The sequence below is a fragment of the Leguminivora glycinivorella genome, chromosome 13, assembly GCF_023078275.1.
Source record: "Leguminivora glycinivorella isolate SPB_JAAS2020 chromosome 13, LegGlyc_1.1, whole genome shotgun sequence".
Classification (NCBI taxonomy): domain Eukaryota; kingdom Metazoa; phylum Arthropoda; class Insecta; order Lepidoptera; family Tortricidae; genus Leguminivora; species Leguminivora glycinivorella.
The window spans coordinates 2,588,283-2,611,189 of NC_062983.1; the positions used below are offsets into that span (position 1 = coordinate 2,588,283).

Sequence of the window (22,907 nt, forward strand, 5' to 3'; positions counted from 1 at the left end):
CACACACATTACAGCTCTTCACCATCTCTTCAATTTGTTTATCCATCGCAGGCCACCAAAAATAGCTCCTCGCCATAGCTTTTGTAATCACAATACCGTCATGATTCATATGAAGCTCTTCTAGCACTTTTCCTCGCATCTTTTCTGGTATAACTACTCTATTTCCCCATAAAATGCAATCCTTATACATGGATAACTCATCTCGCTTTTGCCAATAAATCTTATACTCTTCCTCGCTCTTCCCAGGCCATCCATTGCGTATCCAGTACAATATTTTACTGAGGCACTTATCCTTCTTCGTCAAATTCGCTACTTCTGTCGCCGAAAATTCCAATTCAATGGGTGTCTCCTCTATGAGTAAGATTCCTAAAAAATCCTCCTCTGCCGTTTGTGCACCTGCTGGGCTTGGCCATCGACTGAGGGCATCTGCATTACCAATTTTTTTTCCCTCAACATATTGAATATCATAGTCGTACGAGTTCAAAAGAAGTGCCCACCTTAGCATCCTTGGTGAAATAATATTGGGTATGGGTCTCTTCGAATCGAATATTCCTAACAAAGGCTTATGATCTGTCTTGATAATTACTCTTCGACCACTTATAAACTGATGGAATTTCTTCAAGCCAAATATGATAGCAGCTGCTTCCTTGTCTATTTGTGCATAATTACGTTCATGTGCGTTCATGGTTCTCGAGGCGAACATTACGGGTCGGATACTTCCATCAGTCATCTCGTGTTCCAACACTGCTCCTAAACCGAACTGCGATGCGTCGCAAGATAAAATAAGTTTCTTTTTTATGTCGTAATGTACCAGAGTATCTGAACTGGAAATCATTTTTCTTAACTTTTCGAATGAATCTTGCTGAGATTTTCCCCATTTCCATGTCGCATCTTTATCCAATAATCTGTACAATGGCTCAGACATCGAGGCCTTGTGTGGCAAAAATCTATCATAAAAATTGATCAGTCCCAAAAATGCCTGAAGCTCCTTCACGTTACGTGGTGCTGGTGTCTTCTCAATTTCACGAATCTTCTCCTCGCAAGGGTGAATGCCGAATTCGTCGATTATAAAACCTAAAAATTGCACACTTCTGGCAGCAAATTTACATTTGGTCTTATTCACTCGCAATCCCGCTTCTTGTAACTTCTGAAGTACCGCCTCGAGCCTCGTATTGTGCTCTTGCACTCCATTGCCAGCCACCACAATGTCGTCTAACAGTACGGCTACACCAGAAATACCAGCCAATAACGTTGACATGAGTCGTTGGAATATGCCAGGGCAAGCCTTTACCCCAAAGGGTAGTCTCTTCATTTTATACAACCCCTTAGGAGTGTTAATAGTTAGCAAATTTGCTGTCTCCTCATCTACCATAACCTGGGTGTATGCCCGTTCCAAATCTATCTTTGTAAATAGAACTCCCCCTTGTAGTTCTGCAAAAGCTTCACTAAGGGTAGGTAAGGGGTAAGTGTCAGTATCAGTTACGGCATTCACTGTCGCCCTGTAGTCCCCGCACAGACGTACCTTGCCATCTTGCTTAAGCACTGGAACTATGGGTGTGGCCCATTCGGAATGTGCCGTCGCCTCTAAAACGCCTTCGGCTTCTAACCTATCCAACTCTTCGTAAATTCGGCCTTTTATTGCGAATGGTACCGGCCTACTCTTAAAAAATACTGGCTTCGCACCTTCTTTTGGTCTAATACTAACTACCGGGCCAGTATATTTCCCTAATCCTTCCTGGAACACTCCTGCATACTGTTTCTGTATCCATTCCAATGTTGTGGCTAATTCATCACTATCAACTTCTAACTTATACACTCCTTCAACTTGTATTCCTAAATCACGGAACCAATTCCGACCAATCAAGCTTGGCCCATTGCCTTTAGCTACCACTATGGATAAGCTTTTCTTCATTCCCTTATTTTGAACTACTACCGATGCTTTCCCCATTATACACAGTCTGTTCTCATCCCATGTCTTTAAAGAAATCCCAACATCATCAAAAACTGGAACCGAGCCCTGCCAAATCATCTTAGCGGTCTGCTCACTTATGAGACTGTAAGCACAGCCAGTGTCTACTTCCATATCTATCTTAACTCCATTTAGCATAATTTTCATCATATATGCTGGTGTTGTATGATCTTGCCTCATATTATTAATTGTAACTTTTTCGTATAATCCATTAAAATCAGATTTAGGTGCCTTATTTCCTTTTGACTTCATACCACAAACCGTCTCAATATGTCCCGTCTGGCCACAGCCATGACATTTGGACCATCTAAACCTGCAGGGGCCCCTATGAGGTCTGCCACAACGCATGCATGACGTTCTTTCTGTCTGCCTCTCATTCCTTTTACTGGTAAATTTATTTACTTCCATTGGTACTTCTAACTCACCCGAGTTCTGATTAGAAGAAGCCGGAACAATGATACTTGCATCAATCCCTGCCGCCTCATGAGATAAAGCAATCTCACAAGCTTGATCAAATGTCAATGTACCTTGCTGTAACAACTTCTTCTGTACTTCCTTGTCCCTGATACCACACACTAAGCGATCCCTCAGTGTTCGATTCAAGTCTTTGAAGTTACAGTCGATGCTCAATTTCCTTAAATGTGCTATGAAATCCCTAACCTTTTCCCCCTCTCCTTGATACTTAGTATGAAATTTATATGATTGCACAATTTCATTTGGCGTCGGGTGGAAATGATTGTTTAACTTGGTAACAATTGTTGTAAAAGTAACCTCACTTACTTTACTTGGTGCTATCAGTGATATAATCAGATCATACAAGTCAGATCCACACACAGCGAGTAAATTAGCCTTCTTTTTACTATCATCTTCAATATCACCTGCCTGCAGACAGAAACTAAACCTCTCTATGTAATTTTGCCAGCAGCCATGTGCCACATCAAACTCCCCAAACTTAATGCCCATTTTGCGCACTGATACCTAAAGTTATGTGTTTTTCACTCAAATCACACACTTTACACTGTAAATGCACACTATTGTCCTACTTTTTCTCGTCGCCACTATTATAACTCACAGTTTCGGGGTCCAAGCACATGTGCTGGTCCAGGTTCGCGTTGACAGACTGGTTTTCACAACTACCTCACTTTGTACACAAATGTCAAACCCTACCCTCATTGTCCATACATAACAATATATTTAGATTTAGACAGGCGTGACTGAATGTATAAACACTTATTGTTCAAGATAAAGATATTACAAATTCTATTCCTGGTTAAAAAAATAATAAAACGTCTCTCGCGGCTTGTCACTTGCACCACCTTTAGATTCCTGACAAATTGAATCTTGCTGGTCGCTCCGGGCAAGACAAAGGCCCCCCGTCACATCCTATTTGCCCCTAATGACCCCGAGCGCCTCATTTCAGAGCTGACGCCTCTCGCATTAAAAAAAACGGACAAGTGCGTGTCGAACTATGTATACAAGAGGGTTCTGGATATCCACACAATACAAAAAAATGCAAGTAAGAGAGCGCATCATTCCGGTTCTTACGTCGTTTTAAAAATATATGTTATTTGTTAATAGTTCTACCAAGTAGTTTAAAACTATTTTGATTTTTTTTACGCCGTGTCTTGCGTGGGCGACGCGGCACGGTCGCGCGACCATCGCCGTCGCGTCTCATACTTCCATATCGATAAGGTTTGATTTCGTATGCGTCGCATCGCCGTCGCGCGACCATCGCGCGACCGTCGCCCACGCAAGCCAAGGCGTTATACTACGTCGGTGGCAAACAAGCACACGGTCCGCCTGGTGGAAAGCGGTCACCGTAACCTACGGACGCCTGCAACTCAAGGAGTGTCACATGCGCGTTGCCAACCCATTAGAAACTTGTTCACTCCCTTTTGCTGTGTTAAGTACACAGCAAAAAGGAGTGTACAAGTTCTAAGGAGGGTTCGGGTTGCCGACGACTCAAAGGACAATAGACGGAACAAATGAGTTCCATAGGTCCTTCCGTCACCAACACACTGCACCCTCGTTGAGCTCTGGCAGCCTTACTCACCGGCAGGAACACAACACTATGACAGTATGATGAATTTAGAAGTTTTTACCTAATTACCTAATGTTTCACTCTTTCCAATCCATACTAATATTATAAATGGGAAAGTGTGTGTGTCTGTTTGTTTGCCCGTCATTCACAGCAAAACGGAGCGACGATTGTCGTGATTTTTTAAGGGGAGATAGTTGAAGGTATGGAGACTGACAAAGGCTACTTTTTGTCTCTTTTTAACCCCCCACTTCCCTAAAATGAGGGTGGGAAATTCGTATGGAGCATTGCGCAATTCCCATCTATAATGTTAGTATGGATGTAGAGTGTCCAAACGTGACATGCACGCATTTGGCATCCCGGTCCACACATGGGAAAAGCTTGCCGAGGACAGGGACAAATGGCGCAAACTGGTATTCGACGGACGCAAAATCCACGACAACTCTTGGTTTGCGACACTCGCAAGTAAGCGCGCCAAGCGTCATCAGCGCGATACGTGTTCGTCGAGTGCACACTTCACCTGCCCGAGTTGTGGTCGTGTTTGTCGCTCCCGTATTGGCTTACATAGTCATGAAAAACGATGTCGCCCCTCTTGACACTGGTTCTATAGTCTGTTATAGACTTTGAGGCCGATGATGATGATGATGAGAGTGTCCATAGAACTTCTAAGAAACGAAATACGCTATCAATTTCGTTAAATTATATCGGATCTATAGGTATATAATAGGAATCGGTTCTCTGTAGCTTTGATTTACGGACAGACAGACAGACCGATTCGACGTAACGAAAACTAAGTGGGTCATTTTTTTTCAAAGTTGTCTACCCCACTTTTTTATAACATACGTATTTTTTGCGATTCATACTCAGAATTCGATCCTAATAGACGAAAAAATTTCCCAAGATTTCTATATATTTTTAAAACCTTCCATTCCGTTACCGCCATACATGTATGAAAAAATGGTAACGGAATGGGAAAAAAACCTTGGGACACTTTTTCTCCTATTAGGATTGAAAGAGCTCGCGATTCTGAGTGGGAACCACATAAAAATTTCCCAATCCAAAGAAATGGGGTGGACAACTTTGAAAAAAAAAAATAGACCCAAGTGTTCCGTTTTCTCAATTAACTCACGGAATCCTAAAACAGTGACAAATCACGCGGATTCGATTGTGTTATCTGTGTCTTAGAAATGTTATTAGTATTCGGATATTGCTGCAAATTGTTTCGTTTGAAGATTGTACATAGATTAAAATGTCTTTTGTTGAGATTCTTGAATTGCTTAGTTTTTTTGTTTCTGATTAATTTGTTTGGCTTTTGGGATTTCTTTGGATTTGCAATGAGATTTCTCTTGATAATAATTGTCTATTTTACTATTATTGTATATATTTGTTTTGTTACGACAATGATTCTTCTGTTAAGCAAGTTTGTTTTTTTGCGAAATAAATTACTTTGATTAAGTTTTGATCGTGTAACGTATAGGGACAATTTCGACTTTCGTATATTAATGGACACATAAGGCACTCTACCTAAGGATTTAAAATATGGAAAATATATATATTAGTTAAAATTACCCGCCACCAGTCGAAATTTCCTCCCTGTGTCACTAATTCTATGTACATCATTGATAATTATAATACTTATAATTAAGATCCACAACTTGTGACTACAATTAGAAGATTATGGCTATATAACTATCACTTAGCTTTTGCCCGCGGTAAATTAGAAAATTGCGGAATGCTTTATACAAACTTCCACCCCCCATTTTCAGGAAGTGGGGAATTAGAAAGAGACCAAAAGTAGCCTATGTCACTCACTCTCCATCCTTTTAACTATCTCAATTCAAAAAATCACGTTAATTTGTTTCTCTTTTTTACAGTGAAATTCGGACAAACAAACAGACACACACACTTTCCCATTTATAATATTAAGTATAGTATGGATAAGCCGAACTTACTTCCCAAGAAAACTTTACTCGTATGTGAGTGTGTTTAGTAAAACGTCCCACTTTGTCGGTTAGGCGAGATTTACTTGTACCTGTATATGAATAAACTGACAAAGCGGCTTTATAGCAATCGACAATGTGGGACGTTTTCCCGTGCACACTCACATTTGCATACACCAATAAATTTATTTTAACCAAACCAAATAGAACATCGATATTTCACATTCCAAACAGGAAACCCATCCATTGGTTCAAATGTAAACGCAAAATAAATATTTAAATTGTACCCTTTCCGAACGACGCCCTCAATCCATGCTCTATGGTACATCGGGGAAATCTATTAGCTTTCGTCTCCTTGTTTATAGGTTTGATTCCAAGCATAGATTGCAGAAATCCTTAGATAGCGGGTATGTGACGTCATCATGGCACCACTTTACATTCCGAAAATATAAACTCGCGATACAATTCGTCACTACTTTTAAAAAAACTTTTATCTTCGTCTGTCAATGAAAAGAAAATTGTAGTAAGTATGTAAGGAATGCATATAACCTTACTGCGATTTAACTTTGAGGAGGAGCGTGAGATGCGAGATTTTTTAAAAGTAGTGACGAATTGTACACCGTTGCTGCAGCAGCTGCTTTGAATAATGACTGCAAAGAATTCATCCACGTATTTATGACGTTTTTGTCGAATTATTTGTTTAAAAACCGCTTCATCGTCAACAAATATTTACCATAAAAGAGTAAGCAAGTACGATCAAACTTAAGGTAAGAAACAAAGAACGAACATGAAACTATTGAGACTTCACTAATCAGTGTAAAGTTCTGTCGAATTCTCAATGTAGATTGCGACTCCAGTTTCTGTTAATATCTATTCTTACGGGTAGATGTTTGCTATAACGCCACTCTAAGGCGATTGAGAATTGAGGGAAAGCATTAATAAATTCGCACATATCCAGCAGGCCTCCGTGGCGCAGTTGGTAGCGTGATGGCCCCGGCAAGGCCAAAGGTCGCAGGTTCGAGTCCTGCCGGAGGTGTGAAATGAAAAATGAAATGAAAATGAAATATTTATTTTTCAAGTAGGCATATTACAATGCGCATATGAACGTCAAATAAAGCTACGCCGGCTCTAACCCTACGCCTCAGCCTCGAGAAGATTTCAGTCCCCCCTCAGTTGGGAGGGGGGTATCCACTATGGGACCGGCAAGAAACTCGGCGGGCAACTTCTTTTCAAAACATTACATCTTATAATTAACATGCATTAAATAACAACATACAATTTAACATGCAAAAGTATTCATCAAAGAATATGAACAGACTAGGTACTCTATGGAAATCAATTTCAATAAATTATATTATTGCTTAATAATACGTCGTTCTTCTTCAGAGAAAACATATCAAATTGTCATAGAAGAAAAAGATAATATGAATCTCAATATCATTAAATATGTAATTTACCTACACAACATAAAATATAAAATATTTGATGTGCTTTCTTATCTGAACTGTGTCCTCTATACATAATACAATTATTTTAATTGCTATTCGTTTTTTGTAGTTTCTGGTTCGGGCCATGCATGTTTGTCTGTCAAATAGTCCTCGACTCTGTAATAAGCCTTTAACATCAATGATTTTTTTAAGTAGTTCTTAAGAGCTGGGAGGGGTAATCTCAAAGCAGTGTCAGGTAACTTATTATAAAAATGAATGCATTGCCCAACAAATGACTTCTGTACTTTACGGACACGAAACTTCTTTATGGCAAGCTTATTTTTGTTTCTAGTGTTATAATTATGGATATCAGAATTCTTAGTGAAACAGTCTAAATTCTTAACAACATAAATTATACTATCATAAATGTATTGGGAAGCTACAGTTAAGATATTAATTTCTTTGAAGAGTTCTCTTACTGATTCACGTGTTCCTAAGTTGTAAATAGAACGAATGGCTCTCTTTTGTAATACAAAGATAGTCTGTATGTCAGCTGCTTTTTGTGATTTTTTTCCATTTTTCCTTTAATTAAAAAAACCGTCTAAAGTGTTACTATAGCTAGATTGAAGATCGAATAGAATAGCTTTATTTGTCTCACGCTTCATGATAGTGTAAATGATAACATAAGTTTATTCAGATCCTTCTTCGGTCTATAATTTTTTCTTCAATCAATGATTCCTAGTTGTAGATTTTCCTTCTTTCGACTGTGAAGGGTGAAATGATTCAAGTTATATCCGGTACATCGGTTGTCGTTTTCCTGGGTATGTCGTGTTCGTGATATTGGAACGGGATCAATGTCACTTGTTCCAACGTATTTGTGTTATATGTATAATAAATAATCAGCTCTGAGAAAGAAATTTGTTTCTACTAAAATTCTACGATATTTTGGGATAATTCTTATAGTTTAGAAAGTAGTAATGTACAGAATAAAATTATCGCATAAGTGGCCGAGAGGCGCTACGCGCCCGCCTGTGTAGTCGCGTGGCACGTACCTACTACTCTTCTGAGTTTTACGTAGTAACTTATTCTTCTTCTTCTTCTAACTTAAGAGCTGTGCTCTTGTCGGTGGAGCAATCTCCAACTCGTGCGGTCTTCTGCCAACTCCTTCACCTTCTGATACGACATGACCTGAACCTTTTCTTTAATTTGGGTGAAATAGTTTCTCCTAGGTCTTCCTCTTCCCCTCTTTCCTTCTACTTTTCCTTCTACGATGTTTTTGAGAAACAGGTCGTGTCGTAGCAGATGTCCAACCAGTACGCCTCTTCTGTTTTCTATTGTCTTTAATATATTTCTTTTTTCTTTAATCCTATCTAGAACTCTAACGTTTGATATTTTTTCTGTCCAACTAATCCCTTCCATTCTCCGCCAGCACCACATCTCGAAGCTTTCCAATCTCTCTCTGTCTCTTTTCGTCATTGTCCACGTTTCACAGGCGTATAAGGCGATGCTCCAGATATAGGATTTAATAAAAAGTTTTTTTGTGGTAGTACACATTTTCGATTTGAAAATGTGTTTCTTATTGTTGAAGGCTTGTTTAGCTATTGCGATTCTAGTACTGATATCTTGGCTACATCTTGATTTGTTATTAATTATACTTCCGAGATATTTAAAGTTATTGACTTCTTCTAAAACTGTGTTGTTAAGCTTAATTGGTCTACTTCTCTTTTTAAATTTGGATGCTGTTAAGATCTTTGTTTTCGACATGTTAATTTTTAAACCTGATTCCTGAAATATTGAGTAACTTATTAGTATTTGTTAAATAAAGCGTAAGTATTTGTCGTTATGCGGGCAAGTGAAGGATCAACATTAGTAACTTATTAATAATCTGTCCCTTAATAGTCCGCTATGTAACTTAAATCGTAAATTCGCACATCTAAATCAGCCTTTAGTTGCATTAACAGCGCTTTCTAGGAACAGGAACGGCAGCTAGCTAAAAGTAATTTTGCGCGCCGCAGGTGTGCACTAAAGCGTGTTAACGCATTGAACACACTTAATATTAAACGGTTGTATGTTAGTATGAAATTTGTGCAGAGATACGACGTTTTGGATATTAGTTTTGGTAAATGCAGCGTCTAATGTCTTTCCCTTTCATGTGCTCCTGGTAGTATTTTGATGGTTAGGGCTTGGGGAAATATTTTGAGATCCGGTGTCTTATAAAATGGCATATTATAATTATTATGTAATGACACTGATTTAAAGTTTCACGATTATTACTCATAATTGTTTTTAAAATCGGGACTTAATCGCGTATGACTACATATTAAACTGACCTCCAACGTTTCAGGGACGGCGTTGTCCCCGTGGTCTAATGAAATGAAATAATTTATTAATAACATCGATATCAATGATTATTATCTAAAAACACAGATATAGGAAGGACGGAGATCGGACATGGCGGGCGATTTGTATTTTTTATTTAACAAATAAGAACATTACATTATTCACACTTATGTTTCTCGCCAAACTCTCTTGCAGTTTGTTGGCGAGATCACACCTATCGCATTGAATACGCCTATCGCACGTTTTTGAACCGACACACTTAGATTGCCACTCCTTTTGGGCCCAGATACTTCTGTTTGATGAAATAAAACTGTTGTATCACAAAAAGTTTACAGGGATTTTATTCCTACTTTGGATTCAGGTCCCACGTTGGGCGCCAACATACCTCAGACAATGGCGATCAAATATATGAAAGAAGCGCGTTCCTACGCACACAGTCTAAGCGCGTGTACCATACACATCATTTCCATGTCTGTACCTACATGCGAACGACCAACGAGAGAGACAACGACAACAGATTACTGTATGCTCAATGAGCGAGCATTTCTACCGGCGGCTTGTCCGGTCTTTGGATTACGAGTATAATATGCTCTTCTTTTTAAACCCCGTCATAAAAACGACGGGTGTTATAAGTTTGACGTGTCTGTCTGTCTATCGATCTGTTTGTGTGTATGAATAAGTAACCTAACCCCAAAATTAAAATTTTGAAAAAACTCCCGACTGCGGACCGATTTTCATGACATATGGCTAAGAACGACCCCGACTAATTCAGCTTTCAAACAAAAAATAAATAAATGTAAACCGGTTCATCCGTTCGGTAGCTCCGTTAGGTTATCTTTTAGATCGGTCGATGGTTTCAAACTGAACGGGCCCAGAAGTATGCTCTGCGTCTACAAAGTAAAGGTGGCTAAAGTTGCAAACAGGCCAGCCTTATCTCCAAACATATGTGTAAGAAATCAAGCAAACTTCAAATATAATAGGACTCACCTGATGTGGTTCTGAATACCAGCGTATCAATGGGCCCCAAACCTTCGATATTTTAGACTAGGTCCACAGGCTCGCTGTGAGGCACGTAGAAATTTTCTTGTGATGAGTGGCTGGATATATCTTGTAATAATTATAAGCTCAAGCTACCGAGGAGCGAGCTAGCGGCGGTTGGGTCGGTTAAGAAGAAGTGTGTGTGGTAACACTGAGCTTCAGTGTTGCTCGCTTTGATAAAAGCGTTCCGTTTCAGGTTTGTCCCGTTTTGAAATCTGCTATTCGACTAAGTTTTAATCGATTTATAATTAAGACAAAAAAAATATGTAATACTTGTGCGTACTCATAAAAATACGGGACTATATTTACTTACTTAAAATTCAATACAGCTCTAAGTTCGCCTATCAAAACTTTTGAAACCCCAAAACCCCATCGAAGCATCGTTATCCGTCTATTATTTTACATGTTACCAGCGTGATCGATGGCAAACTTGCCAAGTTGGCTAATTAAATGATAAAGTTGCCAACTTTGGCACATTTTACCGAGTTTGAAGCGCCATCAGGTGTGCATAAAATTTAAGTTAGTGTGTGTTTGGTATAAATTTAAGGGGTTAAGGTAATTTTGTATGGGTTAAGGTAGCTCGATTAGTTGAGTACGTGATGTGTTTTTATTTAAGTGGTTTTAAATAATTAGTTAACTAAATTAATTTAGTCCCGCATATATTATGATTAAATCATACTTTGATACAAGAGCATAATAACAAGAAGAAAGTAGTGAAAGAAAGGACTTAATACAATCGAGGGTAATTTCAACACGGTAGTGTTTTAAATAGTCAAGAATTGCGAATTACATAATATATCTTTTTGCACATATTATTTTGTACAACTTTTTACGTACTACATTGGTTCTATAAATATATTATTTGACACAGTTACGTAATGTGCGTAAATATCACAAGAGTGACGTAAAGTAGGACCTACTATAGATAATATTATAATTAGTACGTCCATAATTTATTATTTTAACTTTTGTAAAAAAATTAAGATAACTTAAGAAGAAGTAAACTGTTAATAATGTAACAGTCAAAAGGTGACCTACCTACCCTATCCTATACTCTACCATAAGCACCCCATATATTTAACAACCCAAGAACCCATTAAGCTTAAGAACTACCCCTAAATTTAATACCAATTTATTTTGTTTGTTTTGTTCTGCATTTAAAAGGATTGGCCATAAGAAAAATAATAAAATGTGATCGTTTAGTAAAGGTAGGACGCCTAAGCTGTACGAAGTAACCACAAATCCTTTTCTCAAGTGTAGGAAGTTTCAACACACTAGATATTCCCCTAACATTTAGAAATTCTACCTCCTAGGTAATAATAGTTTCCGCTATTCTGATATTCCCTATAGATGAGTACCGATACATAATTTATTTTATAGAGCAATTACAACCAACATATTCTTTCAATTCTCATAGTCAAATATACACTTTGTGAAGTAGAAAGAAATAAAATACAATAATTAAGGTGAAAATTTCAATTTATTAGTCAAATTTTTAGGAATTTTATTTTTAAAGGTGTTTTATCCCCAACGCGTCCTAGTATGAATTACAATACATAGTCGGTAATACATACTAAGCTCTGACCATCAACGTAGAGCTATTTGCCAGTTCAATTCTTTCTTTGAATCGAATATGAAATTGGAATTCTATTTCAATTATTTCTATTTTATATTGAATCAGTGAACATACATCTTCAATATTGATACTATTCAAGATAATTTAAAGGAAAACACTGCAATTCAAGAATTCCAAGAACCCCTTGTTTTATTTTGTATTTAGGGCTTTATTTAGGCAAATACCCCCTGGTTTGCGCATGAGGTAAGGTCGCCTATTCTGTCATCTAAAATGCCAGGCCTTGGATCCTTTCTTAGAATCATCTTTTCTGGAATGTGAACCTATCAACCGGTTCTCTTAAAAATTTTGAACTTTATAAACCATAGAACCCCAGACTCTCCTCCAACATATCGACAAATGAAAATTACAATCACTATATTTGAACAAGAAAATTCCATTTAATGGCCATCATTGTATGTGGTAAGCTCGTACGCATTGCTATACAAGACTTGCCTCAACTGTCACGTTACGCTTAGCTGATATACTCAAGCCTGGACCTCCTGCCCAAACAAGCATCATAACTTCAATGCCAAGTAGCGAGAGAAAAGACCTGAGTCTCTTTAATTTATCAAAAACAAATCCGAAATAAAAATATTTAATTCAAACTGGCATTCCCGACAGAACCTAGTCCCTAAGCTTCTCAAAACCCAGCTATCCCATATACTTCAGCAATTAAACCTCCAAAGATATAGTCCCCATTAGCAGCTCATTCTACAGATATAATAAATAATAAAAATATAATATCACAATATTATCAAGTATAAAGAAATAAAATAATCTTTTATTTCTGAAGAATAAATAAAATATAATTGGCTTCAGCATTTTCTGAAGTTGATTAAGAACCTTAGTTCATTTAAAAGCAAAAGCTTGTACAGAATAACCATATAATTAACACATAAAATATCATTTAGTTTGCTTCAGAACTCCTTGGACTTAAAGTAAGACCCTTGGATCTCAAACACAAAAGCATGTAGTTAAGCATTGTTTTTCTGAAGTTGTTTAGAACCTTAGTTCACTTAAAAGCAAAAGCTTGTATAAATAACCATATAATTAACATTGTAATAAGTTCTCATATAAAATAATTTAGTTTGCTTCAGCATTCATTGGAATTAATGGAAGACCCTTGGATCTCATACACAGAAAATATGCAGATAAGCATTGTAATAAAATTATAATATAATATGCTCCAGAATTTTCAGAGAATTATTTAAAATCTATAGATTATTCAAAGTGTATAATAAAAACCCTTAATAAATCAGTTATGTTTTTAAGTACCACAAAATAGTCATATAACAAAGCACAATAGAACATCATAATGAAATCACAAAGAAAAACAGTGATAAATATTAAAGAACTCACATGACTCCTTCTTATCTTTGGAGAGATCTCCCCGTGGCTGCCTCGACCCGCGACTCGTTCCTGAATGATCCCCCTGCGCCCCGTGTACTGGCTTATATAGCCCGCTCGGATGCCGGCCCCGCCCGAACCTGCCACGCTAGCGTCCCCCCGGAGCCCCGACGGCCCTGCTCGCTTGTATTACCATATATGGGCATCCGTCGCGCACCCTCCAGCGCCGACGCGCTCATCTCGATCGTGATTGGTTGCGCACCATCGCCTGACGCCAAGTCGAGTTTCGACCTGTTTCCTAGAACTTTTGCTACCGATGTTTTGAATGATGTTTCTATTTGGAATGAAAATAATATTATATTTATGCATGCATAGGTTTGTACGAAACGAGATTATCGGATCGTCACAATTGCCCCCAACATTTGTCACAGAGGAAAGGTTTCGTAACCCTTGACTCGGAGCACAAATGTTCCCACTCTAAATCAGATATTGTTATTTAACCCTTTGATGTAAATGTGGTGTATAAAGTGACCATTACTAGAAAGGAAACAAATTATCCGGCATGAAATTATAAACCCACAGAATTATGACCCATGAGTCCAATTGCTTTCAGACAGAATTTCCACCCTCCATGCGACACTTGGTTGTGAGGCAAGTGAGCCCTATGTAGCAAAGTCCTCGCGTTTCATCCGGAATCTACGACCGTAGCCATTGAGATTCCACCACCTACATTGCCCAGATGTCCAGAAACAACGAAAACCTCCTCATAAAGAATGGAAAAACCTTTGCGGTAACCTCCAACACTTTTTCCCAGTGGCAATAACTCCAGTCAATAACCCACACAGGACAACCGGTTCCTTTCTTTCTTGGCTTTATGTAGTACTCTATTTCCAAGCAAGAAAGCTAGAAGTATTTTGAATTCATATATATTACGTTATGGCTCAATTGATTTCCACTCGATTTTTTTTTTTTTTATTCGTGTGGAACCCAAACGAACTCTAGATTCCTTATCTGAGGTTAGCGTCAGGATAGATGGACACGAAGTAATTCAAACATGTGTTTTAATTCACATGCTTGACCACCCCACATCACGTAAGCTCAGGAGTCAGCCAAATGGTCAGTTAAGAATGTAGAAGACATCCTTAAAAGTATTTGAAAGTCTCGACCGAGTTACTGGTACTACAAATGGACAGGAAGGAACTCCTGGACAGCCTCAGCCTTGCTATTACATTAATAATAACTGTATTTTATTTTGTGGAAGTTATTATTATCATAATCCTACTTATGATGAAAAATTACTATAAAAATTATACATATCTGGATGTATATCGGCTGCAAATTGCCATACTAATTTACAATGCAATTGATTTCAAAAAAATCATTTCTATAGAAAACTTTTTAGTTAAATAGCAATGACCAAAACTGTCTATCAGAGGCACACATTTCTCTCCAAAGGTAGGACCGCCACGTCACTGCAGTTCAAACACATGGTTCTTTTTTTTTTTTTTTCCACGTGCTTGCTGTGCAGCCCGGTACCCCGGATCCCCTAAGATAGGTTAAGCAAACTAAATCAAAACACTCCTTCTGCAAACCCACTCGTTCATAGAGAGTGTGACGGACGAATAGTGATAGCTTCTTGTAGAGTATTGTGTTATCAAAAAGAATTTACCTATAAAAGGTATGACCTTAACCTAACACCAATATTCTCTTGATAACACATCTTTGTTCCCCTTTTCCCCGTTTGCAAATAACAATAACTGTTGTCAATATTTGACGATAAACAACTCTTAATAAACTCTCTCATACAAAATCATACATCAATTCTTTCATCCATCCTCTTACATCTACACATAACATACATCACCTGAGTCGTACACACATATCATACATGTTCCATTCAATCATCTTTTATTCTTCCTCACTCGCTCTTTCATACAGTTTAATACAAAGTTGCAAACCTCAAAATATTGACAGTGAAAAAGTTTATCCCATTTTTTTTTGAACAAAATATATATTGCATTTTTCTTTATATTGAAAAAATCTACATAGTATACTATACTACAAAACATAACTTATAATTAAAGTTTACGCTTACGCTTAATGTTTAACGTAATTGGTTGAGACAAATTACGCTAAAAATAAATATAGTCAGAGCATCGCTAGAATTAATTCCTGATAGTCATGAATAAACCCTTACACATACGAAACCATGACTTGCTGTTCAACAAAAAGCCATAGCCCCGCACATGCACTGGCCATCCACAATCACCAAAAACCAATCCCACATTACACCAACCATAAAAATTACGCCTTATAAGCTCTAAAAATTACGCTTGGTTACGCCTTATATGCTCTAAAAATTACGCTTAATCATTTACGCCAAATTGCAATTAAATTTACGCAAAATGTATTTTAATTTACGCTAAATTAGTTACGCCAATTGCTTTAATCAAAATTACTACACGCTATGCCACTTAACTTAGGTATTCTAACTACAAAATGGTAACATGTTCTAAAAAAAATTTTTCTATTCATTTCCCATCCACACGATAAGAAACATACTTTAAAGAACAATATTGTCATGTAACGATTCGTGAATAGATACTACTACGCTACCATAACTAGATATTCTAACACTAAACTTGCCCCCATGTCATTGCAAGTTTTATGCTATTTACTAACTCTGTAAATGTAAAATTATTAGATACTGGCTTTCTAACCCTTGCAACATTATGATAATGATGAGCACACCCCCCCCCCCCCCCCCCAGTTACTAATTAAGTCAAACGGAAACAAAAGTAACGCACACATCCACTTACAATTTAATTCATCTGGTGCTTACACAAACTAATTACAATTTGACATGCCGGCACACGTGCCCCCCTGCGAACTAAACTTTTACATACTCAGTTGTGATAATCAAACTCGGAATAACTCACAACAAAAGTCATCTTTAACACACAAAAAAAATTACAGCTCTCTTTACTCGCTGGCATACATGCCCCCGTGACAACTAAAATTTAGCGTATTCTAAAGGGTTCAATTCGTGAGAAGCTGATTGATGGAAACAATTGACCAAAGTTTAATCACAAATGGATAAACAACAGTAAGATAAAATTTAAAATTAAATACAAAACTAAAGAGGAAAAACAATAAAATTAAACTAAAATGAAATAAAAGAAAAACTCAAACAATAAATACACAAAACTATTGTCAATGCCGGGGTTCGAACCCGCAACGTGCTACTTCGTAGCCCAATGCACTATCCACTAAACTAAGTGTGCTACGGCGACTGTGGTGAAATAGGCAATGTATATCGACGAAGACAGATTGCCTTGATGTTTAATTTTCTTTCATTTATCTTTTCTGATTATTTTACCACCGTAGGAACAATTGTGTTTCGGACAAAATGTCGCACGAAAAATATGAATGAACACTAAGCACATTTAGAACTAGTCCTGTAAATACACGAACAGTCGTATAACACTTACCCCGCGACAATAACACACTCGCACGTACTGCTTGTACATATGATTACGGTATACACCGTCTTTTTCACGTACGTAAAACAATTAAACTTTCCAGTTTACATTTCTAAAATGACGACATTGACGGAATTTCTCATTGACCTCTCACCTTTCTTGACGGTCCACTTTCCTTCTTTTCTTCGCGACACCCTACATTTTAAAATAAAAATATGTATGTTGTCACCAATCTAACCATTACCCTCTAAAGCCTACAAATTGAAACTAGATGGCGTTATTAGGATCATGTAATGTGATGTTATGCTAAAACATCATGTTTCAACCACAAGCAATACCGTATCACTTGAAACAAGCGACTACTAAAATAACATACATACACATACCTACAATTACATTTAAATTACAAAAGTGTTCCTTTACATACTTGTTGGCCTACTTCAGGTCCTCTTTGCGAAACTAACTTTTCTTCTTCTGTCACAAATTACACACAAAAAATCTAAGATTTAAGTTTTGGTGATGAAAATGAATAGTGACAAATACGCTGAGTTTCTTTCTCTTACTTTAAGCTTTATTTAATTACGTCAACGATTTCAAAAGAAATGAATAGATGAATAGCCCTTAATAGAAAATAAATGACTTCTAAATAGTCTCGTAATATACATACATTACATACCTACATTCAAAAACAAAACTATACATACCTACATTCAAACACACAACTACAGGTACATACATTCAAACACAACTATGAAAATTGAAATTTAACTTTTAAGTGTGTTCTCAGTTCTCACACTATCCGATCCGACCGATATCGAATGCGAAAACTCCCTGAGTAGAGTGCACCTTTAACCTCTTAATGTAAGTTTATCTATGTATAATGATGGTAATGACAAACTACTTACGACTTATTTCGTTAATCTGCTTATAATTAGAATACCTATTGATAATAGTTAGCTTATACATCACGCAAAATACGCGCAAGAAATCGGTTGCGGAAAATCGCCCGTACTACAATACAGTACAATACAATACGTACGTACATACTCTTACCCTCTGCTGACCATTACATTGAGTTGAAATTCGACGTACCTAACTTTTACTATTTCTAAAAATCACGTCTATGTTTTCAAAATCAAAATCAAACAACTAGGAGGTATAAATAGGTATATCTATGTTTATGAAAAACGTGATGAACTATCCCTTATTTACTGAATCGATACTATAGAATTGGAATGTAAAATTGGATTTAAACAATTGAATATAATAGACGCAGATTTTACTGAGTAGGTATGAAAAACAATTTTCCTTCCATGTTATATTATGAATACCTACTTACATACCTACTTCCACAGAATATATGATAGAACAAATACTTACTACTTACTTGGTACTTACTTATACCTATTACTTACTACTTACTTCGCTGGCACGATAACCCAAAATGAGTTTCGTCCTTCAACACAAGAACACGCCGTTTCGTTCGGTCTTGAGCGGTGTCATTACCTCACATTCACCTTGAGAGAATGGAAGAACGCCGCGATACGATAGAGTGGAGGTAGACTTCCGTGAGCTCGACGTTGACGAAAGCAATATTATGAATACTCGACGATAATGGTAATCTAATAATTATATCTAGTAAAACAAGTACTTACCAGGTACCTTGGTTTAAGAAACTAATTAAAGTTAAGAGTGAAACATTTCATAATACTACTTGACTCTATTTGACCTTACTTAACTCTAATGTTAATCTGAAAGTTTACTGATATGAGTGCTTATCAAAAATTTAAAAGACTAGTTAATTTTAAGACTAAAACTATTACTAAAATTGTTAGTAGAACTAGTTCTGTTCAAAGAAGTATAAAAGATTAACATGAAAATCCTTCTAATGTTGAGTAAACGTAGCAATGTTAAAACTAACAACTATGCAGCAATATAAACTACAAGAAGACTCAATAAACTACGGTTGCACTCACGTTGTTATATCACTATTGTTGCAACATATCTCGGGCCAATAAAAGTAATCACAAGACGATTCCAATTTAATTGAAAGCATTATAGGTTTATCTCGCCGAATCTATAAAGTTACGAAGATTATAATATTTCAGACATGCTCACTTACCTCGACATAATATGAAACTGCTAACTGACTCTAACTAGTCTGACTTCATTTACCATTTTACCAATTTCTTCTACCACGTCGATGACAAACAGGTAATTATACGGCCCGCCTGATGGAAAGCGGTCCCCGCAACAATTTTTGAAACCTTTTAATATCTTCTGGCTGATATTTACTCCACTGTGCCTTGAGTCAATTCACATAAACTTCTAAGTTTACTAAGCTATAAATGGGGAAACAAAACAATGGAAAAACATAACAGTACATAACAAAAGTAAATAGGATTAGTATAAAATAATAAAAGGGTAGATAAACATCTCAAATAAATGTCCCGTTAACTTGTGAATCTTCATTCCTTCAACCTCGAACTTCCTGCATCTTCACGTGCCCCCCCTTATATTAAAGTCTTGACCCACCATTATACAAGAATAAGATAAGTAGTGTAGACATAATATCTACACATTATGTGACTATGTTTGGTAAAACATATAACTTTTTATGGGGTAGGAGGCAAACAAGCAGACAGGTCGCCTACTGGTAAGCGATCACTGCCACCCATGGACACTGGAAACACCAGAAGTGTTGGAGGTGCGTTGCCGGCCTTTAAGATAAGTGTACACTTTTTTTTTGAAGATTTCAAAGTAGTATCGGTCCGGTCCGAAAATAACGCCGATGACGATTCATTCTATAGTTTAGCTGTATGGGCAGACATAACAATCGAAGACATTTAAACCCAGGTTCGGCTTTGCGAGCCATACTTATACATATTCATAAAAGAAAGTTGTAAAAGTCGCTGACATGGACTATATTTTATTCGCGTTTTAGTGATAAAACTGCCTATTTCTACCTATTTATATACTCTCACTCAACATTATGTATACATAAATGTAATGTGTAATATGGTGCAATAAAGTATGTTCACATATGTACTTAAAGTGTTAGTTCCTTACTTCCTTATAACAATCCCTACAAAAACGTTCCTTCAATGTTGTTCTTGAAACCCTTTCATATTCCTACTCATACATACATATAATCACGGCTATATCCCATAAAGAGCTGGCAGAGCACATAAACTACCAAGTTTCAGTGCCACTATTCATACGAAGAAAGTTGAAGTAATCTTTGCTTTAGTTGCTGTCACTAAAACCCTGACGACATATGAACGTCTTATAAACTATATGGCAGCTCTTTACAAAATCTGAAGGATTAAAACGAGCTTTGAGACTAAATAAGAACTAATAAATGTTAATTATAATAAAGATTACATGAAACCTTACACTAACCACGTATAATAGACAAAAAGATCCTAAATGTTAAAGACGACAATCGTACGTTACGTAGAATTGCTATTACAAAATGACAGGCGTTATTTTTGTGCCATACTAACTAACAAAATCCAACTCACTAGACTATCCTGTTTGCCGTTGGTAAAAACAAATCTATTCTATTTTGACCATCTATCAAATTATAGAACTTCCTACTCTAATGTTGATAACCATACAATAGACCTATACATATCAACACTAAGATTAAGTAAAGATAAAAGTAAATTAAGTAAAGGTAAGTTCAGAACATGTTAAGTTTTAAGTAAGAACCCCTATTCTATAGGATAAAGTCCTGCTCCAAGGTTTTCCAGAGCTCTCTATCTGAAGTAGTAGTCAACCAGTTGGGACTAGTCGGCGACGGCGGGCGGCGGCGGCGAGGCGGCGGCGGCAAGGCGGCGGCGAGGCGGCGGCGACGGTAGGCAAGGCGGTGACGGCAGGCAAGGCGGCGACGGCAGGCAAGGCGGCGTCGCGGGTGCGAGCCCGGCCGTCCCTCTTCTCGTTTGAATCTCAAGATTTGGCGTAGGCACTAGTTTTACGAAAGCGACTATCGACTGATCTTACTACACGTAAAATAATAAATAAATGCTAAACAAGTAGGTATGTTGAAGACATTGAAACTAACCTATTGCGGCTATGTACTTACAAAGTAAAACTTACAGAAATAAACTAAAACTACCTAGAAATAATATTTAACCTAGAAATAAAACTTAAAACAAGAAATTTAAGTTGCCTAGAAATATGTGAATATAAATTATGATGTATTATTTTTGGAATTTCCCTTTTTATTCTACTTAAGTAGATTTTTCTTTCTCGCTGATCCAACAACAAAATCTATAACCATTATTACCGTTAGAACTTTAAACTGAATCATTCATTACATATCGAAACGTAGGTGTAACAATAAATCGGCGACAACTTTACAAACAATAGCATAACAGTATATTCATAAATTCTATAGATAATCAAAATCAAAAATATAACTGTATATAAATATAAATTACCCAAATATCCTAGAAAAACAGGAAAAGTAAAAAAAAACAGAAAAATTTGATTATCCCATCGGAGGTTCGAACTCTGGATCCTCGAATCACATGCCCGATGTACTACCGCTGAGCCACATACGCTGTTAGCATAAGCTCGAATTTGTTGACCAGTATCCTCCCGTGTGACATAGTTTGAAAACCCCACAATCCCTAAATCTGATCAATTTTACCTATAAAAGATTTTAGCTTAAATTTTAGCTCGCTAACATTACTAAACACTAAAACTAACTTTCCTACGCTTTCTTATGAAACATGACTAAGTACACTCCCGACTAATTCAGTTTTCAAACAAAAAATAATCTAAGTTGGTTTCTGCGTTCGGGAGCTACGATAGCACAGACAAACACACACACAGACAGACAGACAGTCGAACAGACAGAAAGACATACTTACATACAGACAGACAGACAGACATACATACATACATACAGACAGACAGACAGACACACGGACAGTCGAACAGACAGACAGACAGTCAGACATACATACAGACAGACAGACAGACAGACACACGGACAGTCGAACAGACAGACAGACGTACAGACAGACAGTCAGACATACATACATACATACAGACAGACAGACAGACACACGGACAGTCGAACAGACAGACAGACGTACAGACAGACAGTTAGACATACATACATACATACAGACAGACAGACAGACAGACTTATAGCACTCCGTAGCGCGTCGTTTTTACTCGCTACGCTCGTGGTTCAATACCCTACTATCAACTTTGGCATGACCGGTCAAACAACAAACCACTCGCTACGCTCGCGGTTCAATACTAGAATCCCTCGCTTAAGTACTCAAGTATCAACATCGGCACGGCCGGTCAAACAACAAACCACTCACTACGCTCGCGGTTCAATGCTGAAATTCCCCGCTTTAGATATTAAAATATCATCATTGGCACGACTGGTCAAACAACAAACCACTCGCTACGCTCGCGGTTCAATACTAGAATCTCTCGCTTACGCGAATATCAACATTAACAAATACGATTAAACAACAACTTTGCCCCCTTGTAAAATAAATAACTAGGTATCTATTATTATTTATCTAATCCTAGTGACAATACAATACTAACTTAACCTACCAAACCCCTGTTTACAGTATATTGAACAATTTTGTCGAAAAAAGACATAAAACCCTCTAAAAATCAAAATTTGTTTTGTGATGAAATTTTGAATCCCTCGTATATTTTCAACCTGAGCGCAC

The 22,907-nt window shown here is 37.1% G+C and overlaps 1 protein-coding gene across 1 annotated transcript in view; it reads right to left on the bottom strand.

Moving 5' to 3' along the window:
• LOC125232664 (uncharacterized protein K02A2.6-like) overlaps positions 1-22,907 on the bottom strand; it is a 32,014-nt gene that overhangs the window by 1,043 nt on the left and 8,064 nt on the right. The gene's annotated exons all lie outside the window — the stretch shown is intronic.